This window comes from Capsicum annuum, chromosome 5 (assembly GCF_002878395.1).
Source record: "Capsicum annuum cultivar UCD-10X-F1 chromosome 5, UCD10Xv1.1, whole genome shotgun sequence".
In the NCBI taxonomy this organism is placed as follows: domain Eukaryota; kingdom Viridiplantae; phylum Streptophyta; class Magnoliopsida; order Solanales; family Solanaceae; genus Capsicum; species Capsicum annuum.
This window is the reverse complement of record NC_061115.1, coordinates 45,786,239-45,799,599: the sequence shown is the minus strand read 5'-3', so window position 1 is coordinate 45,799,599 and position 13,361 is coordinate 45,786,239. Positions and strand designations below refer to the sequence as shown.

At 33.4% G+C, this 13,361-nt stretch overlaps 1 long non-coding RNA gene across 15 annotated transcripts; it reads left to right on the top strand.

Moving 5' to 3' along the window:
- The first annotated feature begins 214 nt into the window (after window positions 1-214).
- Window positions 215-12,941, top strand: LOC107870792. 15 transcript variants are annotated; one of them, XR_007055727.1, is made up of 10 exons: window positions 215-547; window positions 1,956-2,022; window positions 7,903-8,068; window positions 9,011-9,227; window positions 9,295-9,344; window positions 9,441-9,540; window positions 9,706-9,871; window positions 10,345-11,232; window positions 11,860-11,920; window positions 12,703-12,941. It is a non-coding gene; the product is annotated as an uncharacterized LOC107870792 (long non-coding RNA). The 15 variants fall into 15 exon arrangements; XR_007055728.1 differs by having other exon boundaries at window positions 11,860-11,953; XR_007055729.1 differs by lacking the exon at window positions 10,345-11,232 and having other exon boundaries at window positions 219-547; window positions 11,860-11,953.
- The last annotated feature ends 420 nt before the right edge of the window (window positions 12,942-13,361 follow it).

Below are 13,361 nucleotides of genomic sequence, written 5' to 3'. Positions count from 1 at the left end.
ATCCATATCTAACAGAACAATTAACTAAGATAACCATCGCGTATTATTTTCAACCATCCTAATAAACATACCTATAGTAACGGTTAGTAGAACCATCACTATAGATCACATATAGCTACGGTTTATATTGTACCAAAAATAAAAAGCCGCGTACTTTTACCTCTACTACACATTATACCCGCTTAAATTTATATAATAATTTTAAAAATAATTAAAGAATGATAAAAGTTAAAGCTTTAGGGTTAGAAACCATGTCTTCATTCTCTTCTTAAATCACCGTGTCTTCATTCTATTCTTAAATCTAATTGTCTGAAGCTTAGGTTTAGCATCACCAGTTCATTCTCCTTTGTTCGAAGCTAAAAAGCTATTATCTTCATTCTCTTCTTCTTATTGTCTAAGCTTAGGGTTAGCATCGCCATTTCCTTCTCTCTTGTTCGCAGCTAAAATTGGCAGCAGAATTAAAGGGTAAATTGACAGCAGAATTAAAGGGTAAATTCGCAGCAGAATTCAAGCTATTGTCGTCTTGCAATTGTTTTGGGATTAAGTTGTAAGTAACCCATTTCTTCTTCCCCTTTTTTTGTCTGAGCTTCAAGGGTATGGATAAAATTGGAAGTTTATGATTCTTTGCAGATAAAATTGGAAGCAGAATAAGAGGGTTTTCTTGGGGATTGTTCTGGGATCTAGGGTTGTAAGTAACGAAAATGGGATTTTAGGGTTCACTAAGTTAATTTGTCACCCAAATAGAGTTGTAAGTAATGAAAATGGTGGAAGAACCTCTTTTCCACCATTTTATACTTTGATTTAAGGTCCATTTTCCCAAACTATTATGTCCACTGAGTTGTTGTTCCTCATGTTTGAGTTGTAGTTAGCAGGAGTTCCGTTAGTTGTATTTTATTTCATTTCTAGATGATTCAGTAGCGAGTTATGTGTTTGAAATACCAGATATTTTGAAGGCGAAGTTTGTTCGTCTTTATTTTGTATTTTAAAGTTATCATTAAGTTGGTAAGTTTTAACGTTGGAGAAATTGACCTGTAGTTCTTCAGGATTTAAGTTTCCTGTATCTATTTAAGTGTTAACGTTCATAATCAAGACTTTCCGAATTATGTAAATTATTAGGAGGCAGTGATGGGGAATAAAACAAAATCGAGAACACTACTGTGCTTCGATTAATTATATATGTATACGTATTCCAGATCATTTTTATTCCTGAAACTAAATAGGGGGTTTGTATGTCATTTGGCTGTAAAGAGGACAGGTGTAAAATTGATGTGACATTGAAAAGAAAAATACAAAAACCAAACGTACATATAGATAGCTGCAATAGCTATCTTCTATATATGTAAAATTGTATATTTTCTTGCGTCATTATATTCTCTCTCTTTCTCAAAGATGAGTTTATTTCTTTCAGATTGCTTTCGAAAGGTAATTGGTTCATACACGAGAAGTGTTGTAAAATTCTCTCGTTGATAGTGAGGTGGTAACGTCATTATTCTTATGGTGTTTTTATCATTTTGAGGGACTTAAGATTAGGACATGTAAAATTAGTAGACTATCGGGAAGCCTACAAACATACATATATGATTTGCGACTGAGTTGCTTCTGTGGTAGAATGACATGGGGTGAATGAGAATCATTAGTGTTGCATTTAGCAGTATCCCCTTCAGAAGTGACACTCACCACCTTCATCAAACTTCACCTGCAATCCAGAAACAGTGTGTTCCATGAACTTCAATTTAATTCATTGTGTATGTACGCCAAGTGGAATACTTCAGCATTTTCTGTAGAGCAGCCAGCTCAGTACATTATCATCTCAGTTTTTAGTACATAGTTCGCAAGGCCTGCCATCTTCTCAAATCATTTTTCTTTAGTGTGCACCGAGTCAGTTACCTTATTTAACTCTCAAAACATTACAAACTTTTTATTCAAGTTTATAATACTTCTGTGTGCTTGTGAAGGTATAAAAGGACGGAATTCCTACTCATTTGGAGATCAGTTTGTCCACTTCAATGTCAGCATTCCCACGTAAGTGTCCTTTGTGTAAAATATGGAAATGACTGTCAATTATTACACTTTTATTATCCTAGACTCTTTTCTAAGCCTATTCTTGAGAAAATTAGGAGGTTTTATAGTTTGGTGGCCTCTAAATTAATTCTTAATACATCTACTAGAAAAGGGTACACCTGTAAAGCTTTCTGTATATTCTTCGATGTAATGATTAAATTTGCAACTTGGGTGTAGAAACTTGACACCAAGCTTCCTATATTTCAAATAAAGGCTGCTTTTTCAGTGATAGGTGTTCTAAGGTAGGTTGTTCTTACTGTGAAAGTGGTTATTTCTATGGGTTTTGTTTTTCAAATCTCGACACTATTTTATGTAAGAATGAATGGATGTATTATTCCTTGAAGTGTATCAATTTGCCATTATTTCGTTTGCTGTTTCGATCTCATATATGTGGCCGGTGGTCTACCGTAAATAGACTCTTTAAGGTCTGATTGTATCCTATGTTTGGTATACCCCATTTGAGTGATTACAGGTGTCATATTGTAGTTTCTAGTGATTATTGTTACTATCTTAGTACACTTTGTTATACTTTCTCGTGATGCAGGGATAGGGGTAAGATCTATGTGCACTCTTTATCTGTTGTGTTGTGATGCTTATTGATGGTCATGTGCTATTTAGATAATTTAAGAACAGTACCTAACATAAAACATAATCTACATGTATATAGCCACCATTGTCTTTCAAGTCTTTTCTTGAATTTTGACAAGTGAAGACTATCCTATTGTGGCTGATATTCTACTGCACAACTAATTGAGTTTTGTATTCTTTAGTTTTTATTTCATGTGATGATTTGTCATTGAATTGGGACAAATGTTATTTGAGGTACTTGTATGACCCGTGTAAAAAGTCATCACGGAGAAAGGCCCATTTATTGAATGGCAAGTTGATTCTCCATCCTGCTTAATCTGATTGGGGCGTTCACATATCCTATCACTTGGGTAGTAGAGTATCTGCTATTGCTATTACCATTTGGGAATGGCCATGAGATATACATTCTTGTTCTTTTTCACTATATATGGATCAATAGTTAGATACTGCTACTGTGTTTACCATTGTTCATGCACCACTGTCCACTGAATAAAGCCAAACAAATTGAAATATGTGTACATAGACGTAAAGAGCTTTGGTTCTAGAAAGAAAATGACTAAAATATCATCCTAAAGCATCCATGTTAAAAGGACAAATTAATAATCTAATTTTTAATTTTTCATCACAAATCGAGTAAACATAAGTGTGTTTTACTTGTGACATTCTTGAATTTTATACTTTAATTGATTTTTTTAATGATGAGATTAGCTTGATGTTTTGGTACAATATTTTATTAGACCTCACTTGGTACAAATATACTGTTGTTGTTGGTTTTCATCATTCGAATTTTGTTTGAAATTCAGTTTGACATTTGTATTACGATAAGAATTTTGTGTTTTAATTTGTTATATGGCGAATTTTTCTCTTAGATAGAATCATTTTGTCTATAATCGTTCTGAATACACTATCTTTATGGATGTTTTTGTTTTCATGAAAGGCGCGTGTTTTCGGTCATTATGTTAAAAAACAGTGTCTCAGATTGTAGCTCCACCTGTCTAGCTGTAAGTGCTTTTACTGTTTATGTAATGTAATACTAGAAGCTAGAGAAACTTAATTCCTTGTTTATGTAATGTAATACTAGAAGCTAGAGAAACTTAATTCCTTGTTTATGTAATGTAATACTAGAAGCTAGAGAAACTTAATTCCTAGTTTTGATGCTGAGTACATAGTAAGTTAGCTATTACATTTTGGGAATATGTTTGTGTGCATTGATACGTGGTAATAAATGATCTTTATTTCATGGATAAATTAGATAGTGCTAATATTTATGAGGTCAATTGATTGAAGTTATACATATATTGAGGCTAAGCAATCATTTTTGATTCAGAAATTTATCAATTGACCTTCTTTAATTATTTGTGACTAGTCTTTCATGAACATATAGTTTGGAACAAAAGTATCTTCGTTAGGGTAAATTATTTAAACAACGGGAATTATCTTTGTTTCATTCTTTATTAAATTTATGTTATACAAATTATTTTACATACCTAATAATACTGTTTGTGTGTTGATGCTAACTATACTCATTTTTTTTGTCAATATTTTAAATGTGTAACATAGGCTATTTAATGGATATTGGAGTTAAAAGTTGGATGTATCTTTCAAGATCCACCGATGAGTACGAAAATAGAGTCAAGTATTTTCTCAATAAGGCATTTGAACGAGCTTCTCTAGGAAATAAAATATTATGCCCTTTTAAATTGTGCTTTAATCGCTACTGGCATTATCGAGATGTGGTGGAGGATCACTTGTTTGGTCATGGATTTGCTCCTAACTACAATCAATGGGTTTTCCATAGAGAAGGAGTTTCATAAACAAATATTCCATAGGCATGAAGGGCATGGAGGAGTAAGCCAAGGTCTATCTGCTGACCAACATGATGATATTGATAAACTACTTCATGATACTTTTAGACGGGGACTATCTAAAGATGTTAAGTGATTTTCTAAATTAGTAGAGGAAGGAAAACAAGATATATATCTGGGGTGTAAGAGTTTTTCTAAGTTGAGTTTCAGCATCCGATTGTACTTGTTTAAATGCATTCACGGGCTTAGTAATGTATCTTTCTCAGACTTGCTAGACTTGATAAAAGAGGCTTTTCTATTCGCTCAGATTCCCGAGTCTTTCCATAAAGCAAGAAAGGTGATAAGAGATTTTTGTCACAATTATGAAAAAAATCATGAATGCCCTAATGATTGCATGTTATTTTGGAAAGACAATGCAATTCTTGATAATTGCGCTGTGTGGGGGGTCTTCAAGATGGAAGAACGTTCATGATGAATAATAAGACCACTAAAGTTCTGACAAAGGTCTTAAGGTACTTTCTTTTAAAGCCTAGGCTTCAGAGGATATAAATGTGTTCTAAAACATCTACAGCTATGAGATGGCATGCTACTGAATGAACCAAAGATGGAAATTTGAGATATCCTGACGATAGGGAAGCGTGGCAACATTTTGATTGTATGTATCCTGACTTCGCCAAAGATATTTGTAATTTTAGATTGGGTCTTCCAAGTGATGGTTTCAATCCATTTAGAACAATGAGCATTTCTCATAGCACATGGCCAGTTATGTTAATGAACTATAACTTGTCACCGTGGATATGCATGAAGCCAGAGTATATTATGTTATAATGATTGTTCTAGGTCGACCTTCATCTACTGGAAATGATACTAATGTATACTTGCAGCCGCTAATTGCACAGTTGAATGAACTATGGAACGTGGGAGTGGAAATATTTGATGTTGAAACTAACCAAATATTTAATATGCGTGCGGCTTTATTATGGACAGTTAGTGATTTTCCAGCACTAGCAATGCTATCTTGATGGAGAACTTAGAGAAGATGGGCATGCCCCACTTGTAATCATAATACTTGCTCCCAATATCTCAAACATAGTCGTAAGATATGTTTCTTGGGTCATCGAATATTTTTTCCCTCTGATCACCCATATCGAAGAGATAAAAAATCATTTAATGGTAAAGAGGAGCATAAAGCTACACCTACTCCCTTATCAAGTCAAGAAGTTCTTGAAGAAGTACGTGAATTCAATAATGTTTTTGGAAAGGGCCCACAAAAAAGAATGAGAAACAATACTGGTCCTTGGAAAAAAAGATCCATATTTTTTGAATTGCCGTATTGGCCGCAAATAAATTGCCGCACAATCTTGACCCGATGCACATAGAGAAGAATTTTTGTGACAGTTTGCTTGGTACTTTATTGGATATTGTTGGAAAGTCCCAAAGATCATGTAAATTCTCGGTATGACTTGCATGAGATAGGAATACGCAAAGAGCTTCAATCAATTGAAGATGATAATAGTGGAAAAGTTCATCTGGCTAAAGCTTGTTTCTCCATGAAACCGGATGAGAAAAGGTTGTTTTACACTATTTTAAAAGATGCCAAATTACCAAAATGGTTTGCCTCTAATATATCAAGTCGAGTGCAAATAGATAAGATGAAAGTATCGAGGTACAAAAGTCATGATGCTCATTTCATAATGCATCACATGGTCTAGGTTGCAGTTAGGAAGGTGTTACCGAAGAATGTATCTTTGGCCTTGATTAGGTTGGAGAATTATTTTAGAGCCATATATAGTAAGGTTGTAAGAAGAAGTGATCTTGATAAAATGAATGCTGAAATCATTGATATCGAATGTGAGCTTGAAAATATTTTTTCTCCAACCTTTTTTTGATATAATGACACATTTGCCTATCCATTTAGTAGATTAAATTAATCTTGGGGGCCCAAATCATTTGCGTCATATGTATCCTATTGAAAGAAAACTGTGTAACTTCAAGGGATTTGTTCGCAATCAAAATACCCTCGAAGCATCAATAGTAGAAAGTTTTTTAGCTGAAGAATGTTTGAACTTTTGTTCGAGATACCTAGATGATGGGGTGAAGACAAAATTCAGTAGGTATCCAACAACATATGATGAGGACATTCAAGTAGAGGGAGCTACTTTTCCACCGATATTTCCTAAGACAGGTCATCCAATCGGAAGTAAATAGAATAGAAAAGGCAAGACTTTTGATCTGGATAATCATCAGTGGTTTGAAGCACATCGATATACATTGTTTAATACAGGAGATGAACAAATAGAGACACTTATCAAGTAAGATAAAATAATTATTTTTATTTTAACTTCATTTATATGATATCATTATCTGTTAAAATTTCATTGATCTATATTGTTATTGATTTAATTTGCAATACATACCGATAGGGAGCATAAGGAATTAGTTGATAATCATACTAGAGAAAATGCATGGGTAAAAGCACAGATTCATAGTCGAGAATTTGGTGATTGATTTAAGAAAAAAGTTAAAATTGTTGAAGTGCCAAATCATTTAAGATGGCTAGCTATAAGGCCTAATTTTATGGCTAATAGATATGCTGGATATTTCATTAATGGATATCAATTTCATACAATGACATGGGACATCTCAGGCAAGAGTCAATATAGTGGAGTTACGTTGTCAGCAACAACAGATAGTTTTGCTAGTGCTAGAGACCTAAATCCCGTTGATGGAATGGTTATCTATTATTGAGTTAATGAAGATATCATCGATATAGATTATTGGAGTTTCTTTAGTGTTGTACTATTTAGATGTTATTGGTTTCATAATGAAGTAGATGAATATGCGTTGACTCGCGTAAATTTCAATAGAAAATGCAACACAGATAACCCTTTTGTACTATCCTCACAAGTGTATCAAGTGTTTTATGGGGAAGATCCAATTGAGAAAGGTATTTACTATACAAGAAATAAAGTCCCTGTTGATTTATATGATCTGGAGGAAGAAAGTTGTCCTAATATTGAAGAAATATTTTGGAGGGAGCCTAATGATGACATTGGTTCATCAGAAAGAGTAGTCGATATTGATGTCAGATGGTCGAGAGATGATCTCCCTGTTGATATCATTGATGTGCCTTCCCTTGCCCAACATTTAGAAGATGTAGAAACATCAGAAAAGGAGGATGACATTGATGATACCGATTGGGATTGGATGGAAGCTGGCAAAATTAAGATATTTTGAACTTGTTTAAAATTTCTTTGGAGTGGTAAGTAGTATATTAGACTCTGTTTTCTATATTTTAGTTTTTTCTTTAAAGTGCTAAGAGTTGTTGGACGCATTTTGAAGTCTTTCTTTTTGGTATCTCTTTCTTCTTTTCTGCAACTTGGTTTGGTTGAAAGTACAAACCGTGACATTATTCTGTTTTTAATTGGTGTTTCTATTTTCTTTGCAGATGCATATTCAATTCCTTATATGCTGTACTATTGAGAATATACCAGTGCGATTAGCCTTCCATGACGGTCTGTCCCTCTCCATATTTAAATTGTTTAACTTTGCCGTAGTGTTGGAGAAGGAGGTTATAATTTCCCGCTCCCAATCATTCAAGTTTCTTCGTAGCTGTAAGTTCCAAAGCTTGTCTAATCTATACATAATGTGGTTGTTGTGCTCTCTTGATTTGTACTGAGGAATATTCCAGATTGATTTTACTCCTGAAACTAAACAGTGGGTTCGTATGTCGTTTGGCTATAAAGAGAATAGGTATATACCTGATATGACATTGAAAAGAAAAATACAAAAACCAAACACACATGTAGATAGCTGCAATAACTATTCACATGTATTCACACGTGTTTATATATCGATTTTCCTATATCTATACATTTATTCAGCTTCAAAGTTATCGACTCAATGCTTAGCCTACAAATTCACTGAGTTACTGTTCATCACGTTTGAGATGCAGTTAGCAGTAGTTCCTTTATGTATATTTTATTTCATTTTGTGAATTCTTCAATAGCGAGTTATGTGTTTGAAATACCTATTATTTCTGAATGCTTCAGTACTTGTTTTTATGTTAATTATATATGTATATGTATATGTATTCCAGATTTTTTTTACTCCTGAAACTAAACAGTGAGTTCTTATATCGTTCGGCTGTAAAGAGAATAGGTATATATGTGATGTGACTTTGAAAAGAAAATTACAAAAACCAAACGCACGTGTAGATAGCTGCAATAACTATCTTCTAAATGTGGAAAATTGTATGTTTTCTTGCATCAATACATTCTCTCTTTCTGAATGATGAGTATGTTTTCTTGCATTAATACATTCTATCTCTTTATGAATGATGAGTAGACTATTGAGAAGCCTACAAACATACATGTCTGATTATATGTTCATCAATTTTTCTTGTTCCATCTTAAATTTATACATATACATGATTGTATAAAAATGAGTCAACAAGAGCCTTAAACAAATAACAAAAGAGCAAGGAACAGGACATTTAGTAAACCTGGATCATTAACAGCCATGGCTAATAAAACCGACGTATGTTGACAACAAAGGAAACTATTCAAGCTATACAATTGGAGAAACAGAATATTCTAAAGTTAATTGAACAAGAGCAGCAACAAGTAGCACCACCAGTACCACCATCTAGATAAATTGAACAATCTATAGTGGTAGAGGAGCAGCATGCAGAGGATGAGCAACATGTAGAGGATCAGGTCCAAATGACAGATTCAGCCACTCCTACAACAGCTGAACATTCTAAAGCGCAAGGTAATATATAACTTTGAAATTTATTGAATTTATTCATGACCTCTAATTTCTTCTATTTTCTTAATAGCTGTAGGGCCTTTACCTAGAAAAGAAAGAGGCAAAACATAAATGCACAAGGTACATGGTCGGTAAGAGAAAAAATTGATCTCATTAAACCAGAACAACCAACCTACCTGTTGGTCCCATAGATGACATTGTAATTGAATTGGGCAGCTTCCTAGGAACATTGGCAAGGAAAGCGACCCTTTGCCTATTGTATATATTTGATTGGAGGCATATGGATACTAAACAGGAGTTATGGGAGTATACTCAGGTTTGTATTCTGAATAATTGATATATTTTTAGTTGAGTGGTTCTGTGTCTATGAATGTGGTGGCTACATTTTCTAGCTTTATCTGGGTTTTTTTGTGTGGTGTTGTTGACATTTGAATATCAACATACATATCATTATTTCTAACTGAATAGAACCAACTTGTAGGAAAAATATGATATTCCTGATGCCGCAAAACATTGGGTTTTGGAAATATTCGAGATTCTTGGAGAAAGCATAGAAATTATTTGAAAAGAGACCACTAAGATCCATATGATGATGATGTTGCTCAATTAAACAGCTCCTCGTGTATTGGAAGACCAAAAAATTCCAGGTAAAACGTATTTCACAATTTGCAATCATATTACTGTTAGTGCTACAGATGGAGCCTTTTATTACTATAGTTAATGTTACTGATTTATTTTTTCAAAAATGTCCAAAACCAATACGGAAAATTGGAAGAAGCTAGTGAATCCACATACTACTGGGAAGAAGAGTTTTGCTTTAGTTCGCAACAAATTAGTGTGTTCTCTTGTTTATTATTTAGCGATAACTATTCATTTAAATAGTTTTTGATATTCACTAAATATCATATGAATTGGAAAATGAGAAAGAGGAATCTTTGTCTCTAAAGGAGATGTTTGTGGTCAAAAGAGCAAGAAAATCTGATCGTACATACAAGTCGTCTAATGAGGACACCACCAGTAAAATTTTGTGAAACTTATCTTTTTAAAGTTAATATTGACATACGTAATCAATTATTAATTTTTAATTACTTGAATGTGTTTTTGAATAAATGATTATTAGGCTCAAATGGAGGAATTTAAAACACAACAGAGAGCAAATGAACAACCCGTTGATGTATTTTCAACCGTCATGGGTGTTGAACATTTGGGACATGTGAGACTGCTTGGAGGGGAGTTACAAGGACTTCTTTGAAAATATTAAATTGAAGCTCCAGAAAACGTTAAATGAAATAAGTGATGTTGTCCAACAAATGCAAGAAAAGATGTTAAAAAATGGAGGATCAAATCGAGGAGCAAAAGAGAACAATTCGACATGAAGTTGTTGCAGATGTAATTGCTCAATTTCAGAATGCAGGAATAATTGATCCGAAGATACTGGCAGTATTATCCTTCTCTTCACCAATAGAATCGACTTCTACACTAGCAGGCACTCAAAACAGTCAAGATTAGTATTTGAATTCTGAATTGTACTCCATTTCATGTAGTGGCATATGGTGGCTGACTGTATTGGAGTGTTATTTGTGGTTGGTAACTAAGAGAAAGGAGTCAGTAGAGTGGAGTCTTGTGCATTTCTAAATTGGTTGTTGGAGTGTTGTTTGTTGGATAAATTACCTTATCAGCAACTAAGTACTTCCCAGTTGTTTTCCCCAGTTGCTGAGAAGACCGTGTGACATCAAGACTATCATCCACAACTTGAAATAACAACCCAATACATCTTACAAACTTTCTTAGCTTCTCCATATCTTCATTCTGCCCCTTCTAAAATAGCCCCGATCACAATAGACCCTTCTCATAAAGCTGCTGTTTTGTGCAAATAAATCAATTTGAACTGCTTTAAATCAACATTAGAAATGCCCTCGGATATTATATCTACAACCTGTCCAGCTACAAGAGGTTATGGACCTTTGATGTTATTGGAGAAATTGGGAAAGTTAAAAATTTGAGAGAGGTCAGTGCAAAAGGAAAGCAGAAAAAGTAGCTTTGATATTTCTTTTTTCGGAATAAAAAATTTTCTGAAATACAGAACTTGGACACTCATTCTTAAATATGTAGTCCCTTGTAGATAGCTCTCATACCGAAATAGCTTTGCGTGTTATCACCTTTTCTATCCTACTGGAATTGGTTATTTGCTCTTGTTGCCTGAGGATTTAACTTTAATAAGTAGATGTTATGATTTAGTTCTTTTATTCTGATTCATCTATCAAGTTCCAGTTGCCATTCAACTGAACTAGTTTGATCATTCTTGACTAGTTCAATTTATAACTGCTCATGTTATTTATTGCCTTAACGGTAGTGAAGAATTGGTTAAGTGGCCCCTTTGCTGTAATTTGCTTAATTCTGAACATTGTTACACCAATTCATTGTTTAAGCTTAAAGGTATTTTGGATTGTAAAACTAAACTTGAGAGAATGTAGTTTTTCAGTTACTAAATTAGATGCCAATTCTAAAAAAAAAGAGGTACTATAATCAGATGTATTTATATGTTTTCAAAGTTCCATACTGAAGCTAGTCTAGTTGTGTTATATGTAATAGGGAGAGGGTGTCATTAACAATCAATCTTTCATTGGACTTGCAGTGCTTAAGGACCTGTATGAATTATGAAGCACTGGGAAGCAATCGAATATTGACTTGACTTGGTATACATGGAACTGTTTTTGATTTTACTGCAGGTTGCCCTATATAAAGAAATTTTTTGTTGTCGGAAGTTCTGCATCAATATAGCCTGCATTACATGAGCATATATAGTACTTGTAAATTAAACTTTGTCATGTAACTCGTTACCCACCGCACTTTGAGATCTGCTCAAAACTTTCCTTGGGGCAGAGATTAGATGGATAGTTTTCTGGTCTATCTTCATTTTAGAAAAAAGATTTTGATAGGTTGTTCAAATTTAGTTTTGTATTTACCATTGGATGTTGAAAAATGTGTTAGAACTATCTTTCTCACATGTTCCCACACACTCTCTTCAATCTTCATCTCTTTAAAGGCGTTATGGAAAATAGATATGTGATGGCAGGTTATATTTTAAAATGCCATTTGTTTTACGTTTAGTATAACTAAATGTTGTTTGTCAATTAGTTTTGGGTTCAGATGTTGTTGGTCCATTATACATTTGTTTCGGTATCGTTGTGAATCACTGTCTCTTATTTCTCAGACGGCGCTCTTGAAGAAATATAGTTTGCTAGATAATCTACTTCTATTACTAATCTTATCTAATTCTCAAGTTAATGATAATGGATCTAGTTTTGTGGTAAGTTTTTCCCAAGGCAACTTATCTTATTGAAATGTTACTAGATTCACAGATACACATATATCCTTGATTTGATTGATCGAGTTCTATTTGATCTTTTCCAACTTTTGTTGTTCTTGTTGTGTACTTTGTTGCTAAACTTCAATTTTGTTTTTCTTATTGTTGTAGGTGTTCATGGCATAGAAGATGATGGGAACGAAATTGATGAACTAGACTTGACCTAAGAGATTGATCACATATTGACTTCAAGCTACACTAGTTGTTGGAAAAACTTGTATATGTTTTGATTCAGATATATCACATTTGACAGAGTATATATACGTAGTTTCAAACATCTTTTATTTTTGAACATTCAAAACTTGTGTGTTTTGATTTTTTTGAATGGTCAAAAAAAATATTTGGTCTCTTATTGGTTCCCAATTACAATTTGTGTTATGGTAGTCTTATATAATCATTGCAATAACATAATATAGCATTGTTGAATGGTTAAATTTTGAGTATGGGGACAGCTATTTTGGGTTATTACGATAATTATTAATAATTGTCAAAATAGTCTAAAATAATTGTTCCTTTAGCCAAAATTAATCGTTGCTATAGCTCATGTATAACTGTTGCAATAGCTTGCAAAATAATTGACCTATAAAGCTTTTAGGATGGTTTATAAATAGCTAGCCGTTCTAATATAAATCAAGCCTACAAACCGTTGCAATAGCTTAAAACCGTCGCAATTAGTTTTATTGGGACGGTTGAAAAACATCCCAACATATAATAAAATCGTCGCAAAAAAAGTTCAACCATCCCAAAATATACTAAACTGTCGTTATAGG